At 41.0% G+C, this 18,136-nt stretch overlaps 1 long non-coding RNA gene across 1 annotated transcript; it reads left to right on the forward strand.

Moving 5' to 3' along the window:
* The first annotated feature begins 1,721 nt into the window (after window positions 1-1,721).
* On the forward strand, window positions 1,722-11,348 carry LOC115283547. Its single transcript, XR_003905014.1, has 3 exons — window positions 1,722-1,747; window positions 3,894-3,950; window positions 11,316-11,348. It is a non-coding gene; the product is annotated as an uncharacterized LOC115283547 (long non-coding RNA).
* Window positions 11,349-18,136: the final 6,788 nt, after the last annotated feature.

Consider the following 18,136-nt stretch of genomic DNA (forward strand, 5'->3'; position numbering starts at 1 on the left):
CAGGAAAGAGTATGCGATGGAAAAAAGACTGCCTCTTTAGCAGGCGGTGCTGGGAGAACTGGACAGCAACATGCAGAAGAATGAAACTAGACCACTCTCTTACACCATACACAAAAATAAACTCAAAATGGCTGAAGGACCTGAATGTGAGACAGGAAACCATCTCCTCGAGGAGAAAGTAGGAAAAAACCTCCTAGACCTCCACCGCAGCAATCTCCTACTCGACACATCCCCAAAGGCAAGGGAACTGAAAGCAAAACTGAACTCTTGGGACTTCGTCAAGATAAAAAGCTTCTGCAAGGCAAAAGAAACAACCAAGAAAACTAATAGGCAACCGACAGAATGGGAAAAGATAGTTGCAAATGACATATCAGATAAAGGGCTAGTATCTAAAATCTACAAAGAACTCACCAAACTTCACACCCACAAAACAAATAACCCAGTGAAGAAATGGGCAGAAGACATGAAGAGACACTTCTCCAAAGAGGACATCCAGATGGCCTACAGGCACATGAAATGTTTCTAAATTTTTAGTCTAGTCTGAATTCAGAGTTGTGCAAGAATGATGATTTGGATTTGGTGCCAAGTGGTATGACATTGGTTACTACTAAAGTAGCAAATACACAATGTAAAGGATATAAAAGAAATGACGGTGCATGTAACTGAATGCAGCAACCCATTCTTTATTTTTTTAACTGTTCATTTATTTTGAGAGAGAGAGAGAGCTTATGAGAGTGCCAGGGAGGGGCAGAGAAACAGGGAGAGAGAGAACCCCAAGTAGGCTCCCTGCTGTCAGCCCATAGCCTAATGTGGAGCTCACACTCATGGGGCTTGAACTCAGGAACCATGAGATCATAACTTGAGCCAAGTTCAAGAGTAGAACATTAAGCCAACTAAGCCACCCAGGCACCCTTGTAGCAACCCATTCTGTGCCTTGTGGCAGTCTTGGCAGCTTGGTGGTCTTGGCAGCCCCTAAAAACTGAAATGCTCACCAAGTCAGAGGAGCACAGACCTGCGGGTGGACTACTTTTTAAACTCCCAGTCTAGTCAGCTCTCAGAAAGAATTTTGGACTAATCTACAAAGCAATATTATCTGCTACATAGTGAGCCACTTCACAAAGACCTAGTGTCCAGGCTGTAAGTTTGACATTCTTTTCATGATCACACTGGGAATTCCTCTCTTCTGTGTTTGTTCTTCAGAGAAGGAGTTTTCAATGCAGTCAACTTAAGGGCTTTTTTTGTGTGAATAAGACTGGTTAAGATCTACTTAACTGGGACAATATTTCCAACTATGCTCCATTTGGCTAACGAAGAGTTCTAGAATGTTTATTCAAAGAGTGCATGGAACAAACTGGGGAACTTATAGCAAAAGGGGAGGCATGAGAAAAAATGAAAGAAGGGATCAAAAGTGTTCAAAGAGATCATTTATGTACCATGAAATGTGATGAAATAAGACATAGACTACAAACTAAGCAATGGATCTATAGTGCTCTGAAAGAATCCCTTTTTCTCTAGGTTGAGATAAACTCTTTTGTTCTCTCCAGAAGCAATGGTACTGTGAAGCCTTTGCTGTCATAGGTCTGGCTTCTCATGGCTCTTGGCACCTGTGGTCTATTTGTATGTTCCTGAAACATCCCAAGGAACAATTTCTTTATGAGATGTACTTCCTTTGATATTACCTATTCCTATTCCTTTCTTATCAGGAATTATCATTCTAGGAGAATGGCACAGCAAGAGCACAGAGTGGGTAAGTATAAGGCATGTTTGGGTCACACTAATTAGGGGTTTCTTGGCTGGAACAGAGGAAAAATGGTTGACAAAGCTGAGAATATGTGACTTGGGTTGTCTTGAATGTCAAGATAGACAATCTAAGATTATTCAGTGGATTGTGGAGACCATCCAGTGTTTGAGGAGAATGGCAAAGTAAAATCAGGAAATAAAGTAGATTGATTTTGTCACTTACTTCTCCTTTGAATTTTTCTCTAGTAACTCCAATCTGCACTGGACATTATCTTCTCCAAATTCCTATGGCCTGTCTAATAATCCCTACCTCAGTGATTGCTAGGAGGGAATGTGTGGAATAGCCCACTCCCCTATGCAAAGCAACTATCCCATGTGGGTCACATAGCAGGGACAGTAATGATAAGGTTCCCAAATGTCTCTAGAGGACAAGTACCATTTCCTTGTTTTGGTTTGCCTTTGTGTCTCCCCCAACTTATCCAGCCTGAATCCAATATACTCTAGTGGATATACAAGAAATCATGACTGCCTTTCATTGCATGCCAAAGATGTAAGGTTCTAACATCCACAATCTAGGTAAATGCAAAACGAGTGTTGGTCAGTTCAGCTTGTAACTTCTGTTAGAACGTAAGCAGTAACTAATTCATAACTGTGTATGGTTGAGGCTTAAGGGTCTCTTTAGCAGAATGAGATTGTATAGGTAAAGTGAAAAACTCAGAATGGGCAGAGGTAATGCAGAGGTGAATTCACCTTGAAACTAATGAAGCTTACATTTCATGGTCCCTGGATTTGTATGGGTACCATATAAGGCCTCTGGGAAGGGTAATAGTTGGCAAAATTCTAAGATGACCACCTCCCTGACCTTCACACTTTCATGATTCCCTCCTTTTGATTATAGATGGAACCTGTGAATATGAGATAACCTATTATTATGTTACATTACATGGCAAAAGAGATTTTTCAGATGCAGAGTCTCAAATCATTGAGTCAATCAAAAGGGCAATCACTAAGTGGGCCCAACCTAATTGGATGAGCCCTTAAAGAGATGGCTCTTCCTTGTGTCAGAGAGATTTGAAGCATGAAACAGATTTAACATGAGGGAGATTTTCCACTTTTGGCTTTGAAGATAGAGGGGCGATGTGGCAGGAATGTGGGTGACATCTAAGCTGAGAATGGCTCCAGCTACTCGCTAGGAGTAAAGTATGAACTCAGTCCTAAACCACAAGGAACTGAATTCTGCCACAGTCAAGTAAACTTGAAAAACGGCTCTAAACTCCAGATGAGAATGCAGCCTGGCTGACACCTTGTTTTCAGCCTTAAGAGATCCTGAGCAGAGAACCCAGTCATAATACATCTGGACTTCTGACTTACCAAACTGTGATCCAAATAAGTAGGTGTTAATTTAAACAGCTAAGTTTGGTATCGTGTTACATGGCAATAGAAAACTAATATAGAGGCCATGCTATGTCTCTTATATTTTTGTAAAGTTCATTAAAGCAAGAATATTGACTGCAATTTAAGACTCCTGTCTTCTTCCACTCCTACTTCCTATCATAATTTTGGTGGTGAGATGGATGTGGGCGTGTTTTGGATCAAGCTAATAGGAAGTTGATTTGGGATTACATTTAGTTTGGGTTTAATTCGATAATTTATTCATGTGTTTATCAGTCCCTTCTGTATATAATTAAGTAATTACTAGAAAGCCTTCACAAGGTGGTGAGTAGATGCTCTAGGATTAAAACTAGGATTGTGTGAGTCTTGGGCTAATGAGCCTAATGGCTGCATTCTTAATAACTTTCATACACTTAGTGAACCATGAACAAATCATATAACCCAAATTAAAAGCATTATTGCTTAACACCAGCCACTTGACAGCATTTGACACTATTTCCTACTTCATTCCCTGATCCCAAGGTATATTTTCTTTGTTTTGTCAATTCCTCACAGATTTATTTAGTGTCTTTGTCTAAAAAGTATAAAAACTAACTGCTTTGGTCATTTCTTTAGGTCTCAATTTAATTATGGGGCCTCTGTGTGCATATAATAAAGCTTTTTTCCCCTATTAATCTGTCTCATGTAAATCTAATTCTTAGTGCATCTGGATAGCCTTGAGGAGTACTGGAAGAAAAATAATTTTCCCTTTATCCTTCTAGATTCTTGTCTAGGACCAGTCACTCATTGTACTAAAAGATTAACAGAAAAAAAAACAAGTAAGTTTAATAACATGTTTATCTCCGACATACATGGGAGAAACCTAGGAAAACTGAGTAACTACTCAAATGGCCCAAGTCACCACCTTAAATACCAACTCTAGCTAAAGACAAAAAATGTTGGGAGTGGGAGGTTACCAGGCAAAGCTTAGTAAACAAGGGTAAGGTTGTTATTCAGATTGGGGTCTTTTCCTTTCCCATTGATAAGAGTTTCTAGGGATTTTCTTTTTTTAGTAATCTCTACATCCTACATGGGGCTTCAACTCACAAACCCCCAGATCAAGACTCATGCTCTACTGACTGAGCCAGCCAGGCAACCCAAGAGTTTCTAGAAATTTAGTCATCCTTTTTTTTCTTGGAACACAGAGTGAAACACCCCTACAAATGGATATTTCCCTTTATAAATGTATATGTCTCTTTCAAAAGGGTAACTTCTACTCAGTTTTCAGAACTTTTCCTGAGGATGCTGGGTTTTTTTTATTAAGAATAGACAGCCTAAAATAATACTTGTGCCAAATATGCCACAGAGACGTATTTGGTGGTGGTAAATTCTGTTCCCTTCAGGATACTGACATGACACTGTGACTGTCATCATTAAGAATATTTAAGATAAGGGGTGCCTATGTGGCTCAGTGAGTTATGCATTAGACTCCTCATGGGCTCAGGTCGTGATCCCATGGTTCCTGGGTTTGAGTCCCTCAGTGGGCTCTGCACTGGCAGTGCAGAGCCTGCTTGGGATTCTCTGTTTTCCTCTCTCTCTGCCCCTCCCCTGCTTGCTCTCTATCTCTCTCAAAATAAATAAATACACACAGAAAAAAAACCCAGAATATTTAGGATAAGAATTTGCACAAGAAAATTTGAAATAAATCTTAAACCCACATAAGAAAGAAACTTGAGAGTTTGACATCTGTTTACTCGAATTTGACAATACTAAAAATTTGCCTATCACCAATAATGCATAGTAAAGCTGAAACTTTTATCAATAATCATAATAAATTGATTAACTGTGGAAAAGAAAGATTGAATTATCTTAACACTTTCTCTAGGAAAAATGATATTACAAAGCTGTCTTATGAAGACAGGATCCAAGTGTTTGTAGCCAAAAAATGGTAGGGGGAAAAAAGTTAGAGATGCAACAGGCTGTTAATTAATAAAAATGTTATTTGGGAACAGAGAAAAATTCTTTAAAGGCCTGATAAACAAGGGAAGTCATTTTAGATTTCTAAGTCACATGACTATATAAACTTTGTTCAAACCAAAAGCCTGATTTATGGCCTTCCATGCATGCCACACATACATTGTACACCTGCTTTGTGAATGAGTAGCCTAAAGAAAAACCATCTTGACCTTGATATATGGATAGTTGCTCCTACTCCCTGCATTCCTTTATAGTAAAACTCCTGATTCCTGCCTATATGCTAATCTATAGTCTTTTGAGCTTTTACAAGGTGTAAAAAGTATATAGCCCTGTAAAAATTATTTATTCTCCAGAACACTTTTCTTTCCTGTGAAGGATTCCTTTCCAAGGCAGCTATCCTGACTTGGGCTCAAATAAAACTCTTTCATACTTTCAGAGATTCTAAAAGGTTTGTTCATGTTGTGTCAAGATTTCTATGGAAATGGGAATGTTTCACATGTCAGTTGTCCAAGATTTGTAATTTTTTCTCATACATAAATATTAACTTTGGTACCTAAGTACCTCCATCATGTATACACATACCCTTTTATTATGTTTAAATATTTTTTTACATTTATTTATTTTCGAGAGACAGAGAGAGTCAGAAAGTGAACAGGTGAGGGCAGAGAGAGAAAGAGACACAGAATCCAAAGCAGGTTCCAGGCTCTGAGCTAGCGGTCAGCACAGAGCCCGATGCAGGGCTCAAACCCATGAACTGTGAGAGCATGACCTGAGCCGAATTCCGATGCTCAACCGACTGAACCACCCAGGCACCTCAAACACACACATACCCTTTTAATGCTTCTTTTCGCTCTTTTTAAAAAATTCTAGTTAGTCTGGTTTTTTAAAGTTTATTTTGAGTGGGTGAGAGATTGAGTGGGGGAGGGGCAGAGAGCGAGGGAGAGAGAGAGAATCCCAAGCAAGCTCTGCACAGGCAGTATGGAGCCCGACAGAAGGCTCGAACTCACAAACTGAAATCATGACCTGAGCTGGTATCAAGAGTCGGACGATTAACTGACTGAGCCACCCAGGTGCGCCAAATTCTAGTTAGTTGACATACAGTGCAGTATTGATTTCAGAAATAGAATTCAGTGATTCTTCACTTACATGCAATACCCAGAGCTCATCACGAGTGTCCTCCTTAACCACCTGTCACCCATTTAGGCCATCTCCCACACACCTCCCTCCATCAACCCTTAGTTCTCTATTGTTAAGAGCCTCTTTTTTTAAGTTTGCTGATTATTTTGAGAAATAGCACTAGCAGGGGAGGGGCAGAGAGAGGGGGAGACACAGAAGCTGAAGCAGGCTCCAGGCTCTGAGCTGTCAGCACAGAGCCCCAACCCAGGGCTCATACTCACCAGCTTATCCGACTGAGCTACCCAGATACCCAATGTGACCAGCTTTTAAAATTTGAAATTCCAAGGTATCCTTGGTACTATTAGTTTATATGACCTCAGAGTCTGACTTCGTTTAAAATTACCTTCCCCTCCTCTCACAAAGGCAGCCTCCAGCTGCTCTTTCAAACTTTCACAAAAGTGGCTGCCTAAAGGATCTATATTTGTATTGTTACTAGTGAGCAGAGAAAACAGGTGGCTGGATTATTTGTTTACCCCCCCCACACACACTTCAATCTAAGGTCTGCTTCCCAAATGACAATAAATAGCTCTTTTCTATTTTCTAATGACAAACTAGACGTAGGTGGATATTACTATCAGTAATGATGATAATAACTGTATGGAACAGAACTGACAAATATTTTTTTAAAAACTCATAAAAATCTCTCTCACTCAGGTCCTCATATCCTCAACCCCATTTCAGTGTTTGGACAGGATTGCCAGGGATATGGAACAGATCTGGGTTTGGGGGAGGGTAGGTGGACAGTTTAGGGAGCAGGAGAGAAAAAAAGGAGACATGGGTTGATACTCTCTGATAATCTGAGAAAGGCAAGTAGAAATTCCAGGGAGATGACACACTTTTCTTGTTTCTGGGAAAAACTGAAAAGAGTAATAGAGTCATGTTGGGTGGGGGGAGAGGGCCGGGTGGGGAGGGACAACCTAACTCTTCTTGCTGCAGTGTTATAGGAAGGGTTAATTGGGAACCCAAACTCACTGATAACACGGGCTTCACTGGTTAAAACGTAGGCAGGAATTTTAGTCACTGTCCTCTGAGTGTTCTTTCCTGCCCCAGCGCCATCTCCCTATTACCTTGGAGGCAGGCGGGTCAGCTTCTGGACTCCAGACATTACAGGGGGAGACTACTGCCTGCTCCACATCCGAGGAAGTTTGAAAGAGCAGAGGATACCCGAAGGCCAGGGCAAACATCAAAGCGAGTTCAGGACTGCACTGCCTATACCCTTTCCTGTCCCTGCTCCAGTCCATTTGGGAACAAAAATTGTGGGCTAGGGTAAGGGATCTGGGGAGGGGACAGGCAGTCAGATTTGGGTATTAGTTCCCTCCCTATTACAGTAAAAACAGGCTGGTCGGGGGCAGGGGGGTAATGGTCATGGAGGAGGGCACTTGTGGGGAAGAGCACTGGGTGTTATATGGAAACCAATTTGACAATAAACTATATATGAAGTAGAAAAAAAAAAGGCTTGCCACCCACCCAGGTAAAGAGGAGGAGGAAGAAAATGCCCAGGTTCCCTACAAGTCATTGTGAAGGTGGGAGCCACCTGCCAATCACAGGAAGGGAAAAGAGAGTGAGAGGACCCACAGCAGGTCTTGTAAAGCACTTCTCAGCCACAGGTCCACCCTCTATTCATTTAGATTCAGAAAATGGTGGGCAATGGGGAAAGCCGGGGAGGTGGGCGGGAACCTACGTGGGTGCCAGTTTCCTATTGTGGGGGATGTGGACGTGTCCAGCGAAAGATGGAGAAAGCGAGGTAAGCCACTCGGATCTCAGCAGATGGGCGCGAGCGTGGCTGGTACTTGTAGCTCCTAGGGGTGGGGGCGGGCGGACCATCCTTCCTGGGACTGCATTCCTTACACTCCCGCCTTGAGGTGTACACTCCTGCGCGTGCACGTGTATATGTCTGGCTGAGTGAGTGTGTGTGTGCGCGCACGGCATTTAGGAGACTTGATAGAGCTCTCTGGAAAGGAGTTCCATTCCTAGAAAAAGATGGTCTTTTTTCATAAGAAATTTCCTGACATGATAATACCTGAAGATTAGCAATAACTCTGTGTAGCAGAATTCTGGATTTTTATGTTAATTTTTACTTTTTGCTGTGTCTTCTGTTTTTCTGAAGAGTGTATCTATTACCTGGGTAATATTATTATAAGGTTAAAAATGAAAACATGCAATTTTGAAGGATCTATTAAATCAGCTAAGAGAATAATCACACTAATCCATAGATCTATCCTCAGTATATTTTTGTGACACAATAGGCATTTTAACAAGTTTCACAGGTAACTGTTGCACTCCAAATTTTGAGAGCCACTGCTGTGTTTTTCATGTTAGGTTAAGCTTATGCTGGGGTAACAATCCCTCAAGCCCCTGTGGCTTAATGGGCAAATGTTTATTTCTAGCACACTATAAATGCCCAACATATGTTGGTGAAGGTCAGGAGTGAGAGGGCTCTGTTTCTCATAGTCTGTCAGAGACCCCAGGTGACAAAGTCTTCACTATTTGTATATGTGCTGCCAAAGCGAGCACAAGGCTTCACTATTTGGAACATTGCTGGGCACTGGCAAGTGAAGAGGGTCATGGAGATCTCTCACTCACTCCTTTAAAGTAATAACCTGGAAGAAATAGAAATCACTGCTGTGCAGAGCTGATTGGCCCAAACTAGTCTGTGGCTTTACCCAACAGCAAGAAGCTGGGGGTGCTATGGGAATAGAGAGTATGGTTTTTCGTGTGCCCAAAGGGAATGTAAACTATAAAGTGAGAAAAAGAAACTAAAAGAAAATATTCATAAGAATTCAAGGGGGAATGCTTTTCTAAAGCACTGAAACAACAAATTACAAATTGTAAAGAAAAAGTGACATATGTAATATAATGAACATTTTTTGTGAAGCAAAAACAAGAATTAATGTGCCCTTGGCCTTTGGTTTTCATTATGATGCCATTTTGGGAGATCTTCACATTTCTAGACCGTTCTTCAAGGTCATGGAAGCCTGATGTATTCTGGTTTGTTGGGAGCCATTTCTGAACTCACTAAGTTGAGAATACTGCTTATGAGGGTAAGGTCGGTTTTTGCAAGGCCTCCCGCCATCAGATGGTGACCAATGTCTACCACTTACTCAATTAATTTTTGAGCACCGACCCCCCCACCAAGGCACCTTGCTGACTGGTATCAGGAGTGACTTATACCCTTATTCTAAAATATGCTGATTGCACCTTGTGAAGGAACTTATTGTAGGAACTTCTTTTCTGTTTATGGGAGCAAACATTGCATTTCCTGAGAATCCTGTTTTTCTTATACTTCCCCTTAAGCAAACAGGCTATTGATACCTGCTCACAAATAATTAACTTTTGCCTTTGCTATGCTAAAAATATTGTCTTGTATTTAAGTGCTGATGATACCTTCCTTCCCCATATGGACAAGCATCTAAGTCACCTACATCAATCACTATTGATAAAGATTATGCATGAGTCTTCTACCAATCTATGTTCTGGGAAATTTTTATATGCCAAAGAAATTTGTCATCAGAAATCATTGTCTAATGCAAATGTCACTTGTGTTTTGTACCCCATACATTTTTTACCATAAATAAAGCTGACTCTCAGGTCAGTGCAGAGATGCCTGCCTGGTGATCAGGAAGAAACTTGAGGCTCTCTCATCTTTCTCATGCTGACACTATCCATCCTTCAAGGGAACCCTGGACCTGCTGGAGCTGGATTCCAGCATGGGTTGGGCTAGATTCCAGTTGGGGTAAGTTGCCAGGGGCTCACTGTGCCAGTTTGACAAGACAGGAAGATAACAACCCTCTGTCTCTCAGAGGGGTGGCATTCACGCAGGATGTGGAAGGGTTCACCCAAGTCACACTCCTCTACAGGATGGGTCAATTTTGGTTTCTGTGCTCCAGCCTGCAGTAGGCACCAGATCCTCTGAGGCTGATGGCCAGATTGTCCTGGACATATGTACCTGGGGGGCAATGACTATCCCCATTACAGGTCAGAGCACTTTGCATTTCCTTCCTTTTTCCTTTCTCTTTTGGGTAACTTTTTTTAAGGGGAAGAGATAAAGTCCCAAGGATTCCTAACTGGAAACATTGGTTGGGATAGTCTTTGAGTAGGCAGATGTCTGACCTGGGTCTGACCAGGTAACTTGGGGCTGAAACAGAAGGAGCTGGCCCTCAGAGTCCAGTGAAGTAGCCCACACAAATGGAGTTAGGCATTAGATGAAACCTCACTCATCCCTCTTCTACCCACCCTGCACAGACTCCCCAAAGGGCCTCTGATGTGCCCCAACCTATTTTGGTAGTTTTGTGGTGACTTTTGCTATGTGTGCCTGGTGTGGTGCTTCTAATGTCTGTGTCAACCTAGGCCCATAGGCAGAGGACAACCTAGGTAAAGGGAACTTGAAAAGACATGAGGTCAAATGACGTAGGGGAAAAGGGATTTCATCTTTTGTGTGAACATCCCTATGACTTGGGGGGCCAGGGCCAGGGCCTTCAAATTGGTGTGAAGATGCTTTTGAAGCATCCAGAGCCTGGTTCTCTGGGGTTCTCACCACTTCCCTGCTCACAGAGAAGGCTGGTATCCCCATTACATGTTTAAGAAGTGACTTGCCTACCCAACTCCAGAGCAGAAAGCATTGAGGGTTCCAGACCCTGGATAGAGCTCTCTGCTAACCAGGATACCCAAGATTTTAGGTGACAGTGCTTGAGAGTGGGACTTAGTATAGAATGGATCAGCTTCCAGTTTCTTGCAAAAATTCATGCTTGAATCAGAGAAGATAAGTGGATGACTGCCAGGTCTGTGGTAGCCATGGAGTTACACAGCTATTTACTCAAAAGAACATTTGGATCTTGCATGACATTTATGCTAAGGCTACACTTTCCCTAGACTGCTCCCGCCTTATAACTGAGCATAGTTATACAGCTAGAGCCGGGCCATTTCTGCTTTTGGAAGACCTCATAAAATCTTTTGTTTGTCTCCCTTTTGGCCTAGTGCAGACTTTCTAATTATTGCACTGCAGTCTGGGACTCTTCTTGCCTAATCCTCCCTCCTTATCTCTCCTTTCACAGGTGTGACATGTATCACAGCCTGAAGAGTCTCCCCATTTCCTGCTTCTTCCCTTTATCATTCATAGGTGTTTCCCTAATAAATCTCTTGTATGTCTACTTTTGTCTTGGCATTTGCTTCTAGGAGGGTCTGAACTGATAACAGAGTCAGGGTACTTTCACAGGTGAGATCTCAATTTTCACATTTCTCAATAGTTGTACTATATTTCCAAGAGGCAGGCTAGTATAAAGAGCTTAACTGACTGTGTTCAAATCCTAGGTCTATCACTTATAGTTCTGTGTCCTTGGCTTCTGTGCCCCTTTTCTTAAAAGAGGATAATTACATTACTTCCTCTTAGGGTTATTGTGAGGATTGTGTGACTTATTATACAGATCACTTAGTGTCTCACACATATTAAATAGCGTCAGCTGTTTTACCATCTTTGATAGATAAAGTCAGAAGAGGGGAAGGATAAAAGAAAAAGAAGAGGGGAAGGATATTACCAGATCCTGTAGCTATTGAGGAGTTTGGTGCTGGAACTCTCAATCTAAAGTTCTGGAGCTTTATTGGTTTTTAACCTAGAAGTTAAAATTCAGGTTCAGGAAAACACATGAAACAACACATGAAACAGTTTAATGGCATGACAATTGTGTCCCCTACCTTCAACTCTACTGGATGGAGAATGGTATGATATCATCCTTTTTTTCCTATAGTGTTTTCATTAGACAACTTATTCTGGAGTATAGAAGTGGCACTGAAGTCCATACATGTGTCTCCCCTTACTACATTTACAAATGTTCTTTATAGAGTGTCCAAGGCATGTTTTTCAAGGAAGGAAAAAGGCAAGGTAGGAATGGACCTAACATTTGCTTGAGTCCCCACTAAGGGCCAGATGCAGTGTTTGGTGTTTTGGTTTGATTCTCTTAAAACCCTGTAAGAACCCTGTAAGGCAGGTAGCATTATTTCCCCACACGAGGAAGAAACAACTTGGAGAGTATGAGTGCATTTTCCAAAGCCCTAAATCTAGTAAGTTGTGGAGTCAGTATTTTGACCTAGGTTCGTCACACTCCAAAACCAATACTCCTACCTTTTACATTTTTTTGAACTTTGGATGGTGACCTTCCAGGACTGGAGGTCTGGTTGGTTTAAATTTCCATGAGGGCTGTTAAATTGGAAGTTTCCTTTTTTGCACCAAGATGTAAGCAGAAATGAAATTCTAAAGCCAGGTTTTTAAAGGAAATGACCAAGCAGCTCTAAAACTTATAAGGAGGGTTAAAAGGGTCAAGAGAGGAGATACAGAGAAGGAATTTTTGTGAGGAGAATTTCTTTGGAGTGGGCATCCAAGGGGGAAGAGTTGAGGTGCTTTCTCCTTCACCCCAAGGCTTCAACTGGACCCCATGAGGCTTGACAGATAACTCCTAGAGTTTGGAAGCATAGTGAAATGGGATTTGAATTCAGCATGAGAAATCTTATGAGTTAGAGAATGTGGCGGTGGTGATGGTGTGAGCAAAGGGAAGTGACTGTATTGGGATGTCTACATTCTCAATGTGTTGGGGGCAAAAGATATAAAGATGTTTCTCATGTACCAAAAGTGGGCTGTGCAGGAGAACAGTCTGGTATTGGGGGGACCTGCTGAAGAGAACTGTTTGGGGGTGCTATGGATTCCATCAGAGAAACTGTGGAATGGACAGCTGAAAAAACAGAGCTGAAGAGGAAACAGCAATAGAATGTTTCGCTTCTGACATAAGAATTGCAGCGGGAAAACCTCAGATGAGAATCTGCTTTTAAATGTCAGCTATATCCAGAAAGCATGAAGCCAACATAGTACACAACCATAAAGAGCATTCTGTTTACTCTCTCCCTTCAACCCCAGACACTCTTCAAGTCAAAATTAGCAAGCTCAGGAGGATGGAGAAAGAAAAGAAACCCAGCACATCACTTATCCTCAAAGTGGTAGGTCCACCTGAATTTGGTGATAGCTGAGGCAGGATAGGTTTAACTTTTTTTTTTTTTTTTAATGAGTGGATAATACCATTGTTGATTTTTATTTTCTTCTTTGAAACCTTTTCTTGAAAGGTTTAACTTTAAATTGAGTTCAGAGGATTCTTTATTATCAGGAACGGGGGGGGGGGGTTTAGTCACTGAAATGACGGTTGATTTAGGGTTTAAAGTGACTGTAGGGCTCTTTGTCAGTGAATAGCAAAGCCACGGGACCTGGGCAAAACTTAATTTTAAAGGTACAGTATTATACAAAAATAAAGTCGCATTTTGATTATGTCTCACCTGTTGTTCTTGCTTAGCAGATTGATTACCTCTGCTTGGTATGATGTTTGTGATATGCCATGCTGTGGTTTTGCATTAATTTTTCTACATCAGCTTTCTTTTGCTTAGTATTTACCTGATACTTATTTTTTCATCCTTTTATTTTGGACTTTTCTGGATAATTTTAAGAGTGCCTTTGAGAAAAAGCATGAAACTGGATTCTGTGCTTGAAAAAAAAAATCCAATCTGAGGTTTTCTTTTACTGTTAGTTTAATTTATGTACATTTATGGTTATTGACATAAACATATTTCTTCCTTTCTATTTTGTTTTCTGTTTATCATGTTTTTGTCTTTGCATCCTTCCCTTCATCTCCTTTCTTGCCTTCTGTTGGACCAAGGAAATTTTCTTTGGAAATTTGGAGTTTACATATTCTATTTTAATTTAAACATTTTTAAATTTGATAAACACATTCTATTTTTAATCTTTTAGTGTTTATCCTAAGACTTTTTCTAAATTGCTTATCAAACTGTATTTTTAAACAAAATATAGACTATCTCTAACTTCTCTTCCTTATACAGGCTTTTATATTTTGAATTTTTAAAAAAACATGCACAATTTCTGATAACTGGAATTTCTATACACAAACTTAACCATTATTATTTTTTCAAAGTTGTATTTTTTAAATGTTTATTTATTTGAGAGAGACAGTATCAGCGGGGGAGGGGCAGAAAGAGGGGGAGGCAGAATCTGAAGCAGGCTCCAGCTCTGAGCTCTCAGCACAGAGCCCTATGTGGGGCTCAAACCCACGGACCGGACCGTGAGATCATGACCTGAGTCGAAGTCAGCTGTCTGAACGACTGAGCCACCCAGGTGCCCCAACTGTTAACCATTATTACAGTTCACAGTTCATGATGCACGTTTAAATATATTATCTCATTTGATTCTAGAAAACGCTCAGCTAAGTGTTACCTTCATAATGAATTAATGAATGAGGCAAGAAAAAAAGAGGAAAATTGAGAAAAGAGCTCTTCAATTCTTTTTTTAAAATTAACTTTTGTTTATTTATTTTTTAATAGTTTATTGTCAAATTGGTTTCCATATAACACCCAGTGCTCTTCCCCACAAGTGCCCTCCTCCATTACCACCACCTCCCTTCCCCCGTCCCCTCAAGTTCCTTAAAAGTCTGGGGACCTCAGGTTGAGAACCACAGATCTTAGGAATATAGCCTTCATCCTTTCCTTTTGGGAAGAGAGAGGAGAGAATCATTATTTTTGAACATTTATTCTGGGTCAGAAATTTGCCGTAGGCAAAACCTTACTTTCTAGGTGTTTTATGTGTGTCATGAGTTATTTTACAACATGCTTCTGTACCAATCCACATACATTCTCTAGGATAGAAAATGGGCTTAAGTTGATGATATTGATGAAAATAATAAATAGCAATTATCGTGACTATTTATTACACAACCACCATGTTAGCTAGGCACTGAATCTTGTGGGGTAAATAAACTCTCAGATCCACGCTTCAGTTTTAGAAGGGAAGCCATCAAGATGGCTAGATGAAACTACATCACCTGTGTAGTTTCAAAATAGAGACACATCCTAAATCAGCAGAGTTTCTAGTAATAGTTTGCATACACTTATAATTGCCCTCTTTCTCACCAATAGAATGGTCTGGCGTAGGTCCTAATAAAGTACTTTAGGTATCTCCTGAACATTCCTAAGGTGGCATCTTTAAAAAATAAAGCAATTAACAAGAATAAATCAGCTAAAGTAAAAAGAAACCACATATGAACTTAACTATAAATTACTGAATTATCAGTCATTGGGGTATTAAATGTGTATTGTGTTCTTAAACTTTTCTCTCCTCCCATTTCCTACAGAGATCCAGGAGGAGATTTGTGGCAGAGTGGAAGTAGAAGCTGCTTGAAGCCAGTGGCTTTTAGGTCTTGAAAAGGATTATATTACTTGATGACATCAAGCCAGATATCCCTGGATGAGAATGGGAGGCATTTAAAAGCAGTGACAGGTCAGGGTTTGTGGGTCCTTCCAGTTGTGGAGACATGAGTATTTCTCTGTATCAGGATCCAAGGAAGACTATGGTGGGCTCAGGACAGCTCGGCACCTAGTCTTGCCAAAGATTCCCCTATCCAGAGTGTTGGATAGGAGCAGCAGGAACAAGGGATCTGAAGAAATCGTGCCAGTTCAGTAAATGAACATCTGATCCCTAACCAGTGTGGACAAACATAATGATGGGGAATCTCAAGCTTTGGTTCTAGATGAGACCATAGGATGTTTGTACATCTCATCAAGATAGGGAATCCTTAATAACAACTGAGGTGGATATCCCACAGACATGCTACAGTTGAATGTCAGGGTCTTATTTATGTTCATTTAAAGGCAATTTTAAAATGTGATATTCCTAACATGTTGAAGTGTGTCAGTTAAGATCCATCTGTTTGGTAGGCCTCTAATTCAGTTTCAATAACAAAGGAAACAAACTCTTAGTGTTTTGTGAATGTTATAAGTGATTACACAATTGTCCTCTGAATGTATGAGTCCTTAAGAACTCTTCTAGTTAGCCAGGTCCTAGGTCCCTCAGAAGACATAATAATTTTAAGATCATACAGCAAAGTATGAACTATGGTTGTTTCAGGTATGTGCGTGCTAGAAATCTTAGTTGTCCCCACATTTCCCCCCTGCTTTGTGTCCCCTAAGCTTACCAATATGGAATATATCAAAAGTCTTTCTTACCCTTTGGCTTCCAGTTTGGTTAATAAGTAATACCCAAAAGAGTGAATTCATGTATGTTTTGGGGCCCCCATCCTGAATTCTCTCTTTGAGGTCTCTGTGAGCAAACTGCATCCTGAAGATCAGAGCTGCTGTTAGGTGGCTCTTTCCACACAGCTGGCTTACCATCCAGTAAACACTCCCACCCCACTCCTCCCTTTCCCCCTTCCCACTGCTCCCACTTCTTCCCGCCCCATTCCTTTCCCACCCCGCCTCCACACCCTCTCTTTCCACTCCCTCCCCTTACCCCTTCTCCTTTCCTACTCTTTGCCTATAGTAACACCATACTGCAGGCCGAATTGCCACCTCTAAATTCATATTGTGAAATCTTAACCCCCCAGTACCTCAGAATGGGGCTGTGTTTGGAGATGGAATCTTTATGGGTAAATTAACTTAAAACAGGGTCATTAGGCCTCCCCAGAAGAAGAGATTAGGACATAGATAGGTAAAGAGGAAAAGATCATGTGAGATCACAGGAAAGTAGCCATGTGCAAGCCCAGGAGAGAGGCCTCAGAAGAAACCAATCTTGCTAACACCTTGATCTTAGACTTCTGGATACCAGAACTATGAGAAAATAAATTTCTATTGTTTAAATTTCTACTGTTTATAGTACTTTGATGTGGCAGCCCTGGCAAACTAACATACACCATGAATTTACCCCTTTGCTGACAACATGGAAAAAATTCTCTATTAAGCTTCTCAAATCATTTGAGTCCCATTTATTTCTTGCTGCGACTGACTGATCCAGTAGGATTATAAATGACTCTTACTTCCAGATTTGTTCTTATGGTATTTTGCAAAATTTCTTAAGTAACCATGGAATACATCTTCTCTGAAGTAAAAAAAAAAAAAAAAAAAGTCGGGGTACCTGGGTGGCTGGTTAAGCATCTGACTCTTAATTTTAGCTCAGGTCATGATCTCATGGTTTGTGAGTTTGAGCCCAGCATCGCACTCTGTGCTTATGCTGTGAAGCCTGCCTGGGATTGTCTCCCTCTCTCTGCTTCTCCCGTTCATTCTCTCTCTCTCGCTCTCTTAAAATAAATACATAAACACCTGACAGAAAGCAAAAATACTAATACATGAAAATAAACTTGGTTTCCATATATGATGGATTTATAAATTTAAAAAAAATTTTTAATGTTTATTTTTGAGAGAGAGCACAAGCAGGAGAGGGGCAGAGAGAGAGAGAGAGAGACAGAATCTGAAGCAGGTTCCAGGCTCTGAGCTGTTAGCACAGAGCCCAACATGGGGCTGGAAACCCCAAACTGTGAGACCATGACCTGAGTCAAAGTTGGACGATTAACCGACTGAGCCACCCAGGTGCCCCTATAGATTTTTTTTAAATGTTGATTATTTTGGGGAGACACAGTACAAGTGGGGGAAGGATAGAGAGAGGGAGACACAGAATCTGAAGCAGGCTCCAGGCTCTGAGCTGTCAGCACAGAGCCAGACTTGGGGCTTGAATCCATTAGCCCTGAGACCATGACCTGAGCCGAAGTCCGACACACAAGTGACTGAGCCACTCAGGTGCCCCTAGGATAGATTTATAATCATAGGCATCGAACATAAATCCTCCTTCATAAATCCCCTACTCTATATTCTGTTATGTCTAAGGAATTATAAAACTAGGGAATATGACACCAGTGCTGAAACTAGGGAAAGATGCCATCCTTGGTCCAAAATCTACTAGTATTTCTGATTGTATCTGAAGGTGGCCACCCATACTTACTTTTGTGGGAAAGAGCAAAGCTCTCCATTGAATGTAAGGGATTGTTGTAGTACCTACTAAATA

The sequence above is a fragment of the Suricata suricatta genome, chromosome X, assembly GCF_006229205.1.
Source record: "Suricata suricatta isolate VVHF042 chromosome X, meerkat_22Aug2017_6uvM2_HiC, whole genome shotgun sequence".
Classification (NCBI taxonomy): domain Eukaryota; kingdom Metazoa; phylum Chordata; class Mammalia; order Carnivora; family Herpestidae; genus Suricata; species Suricata suricatta.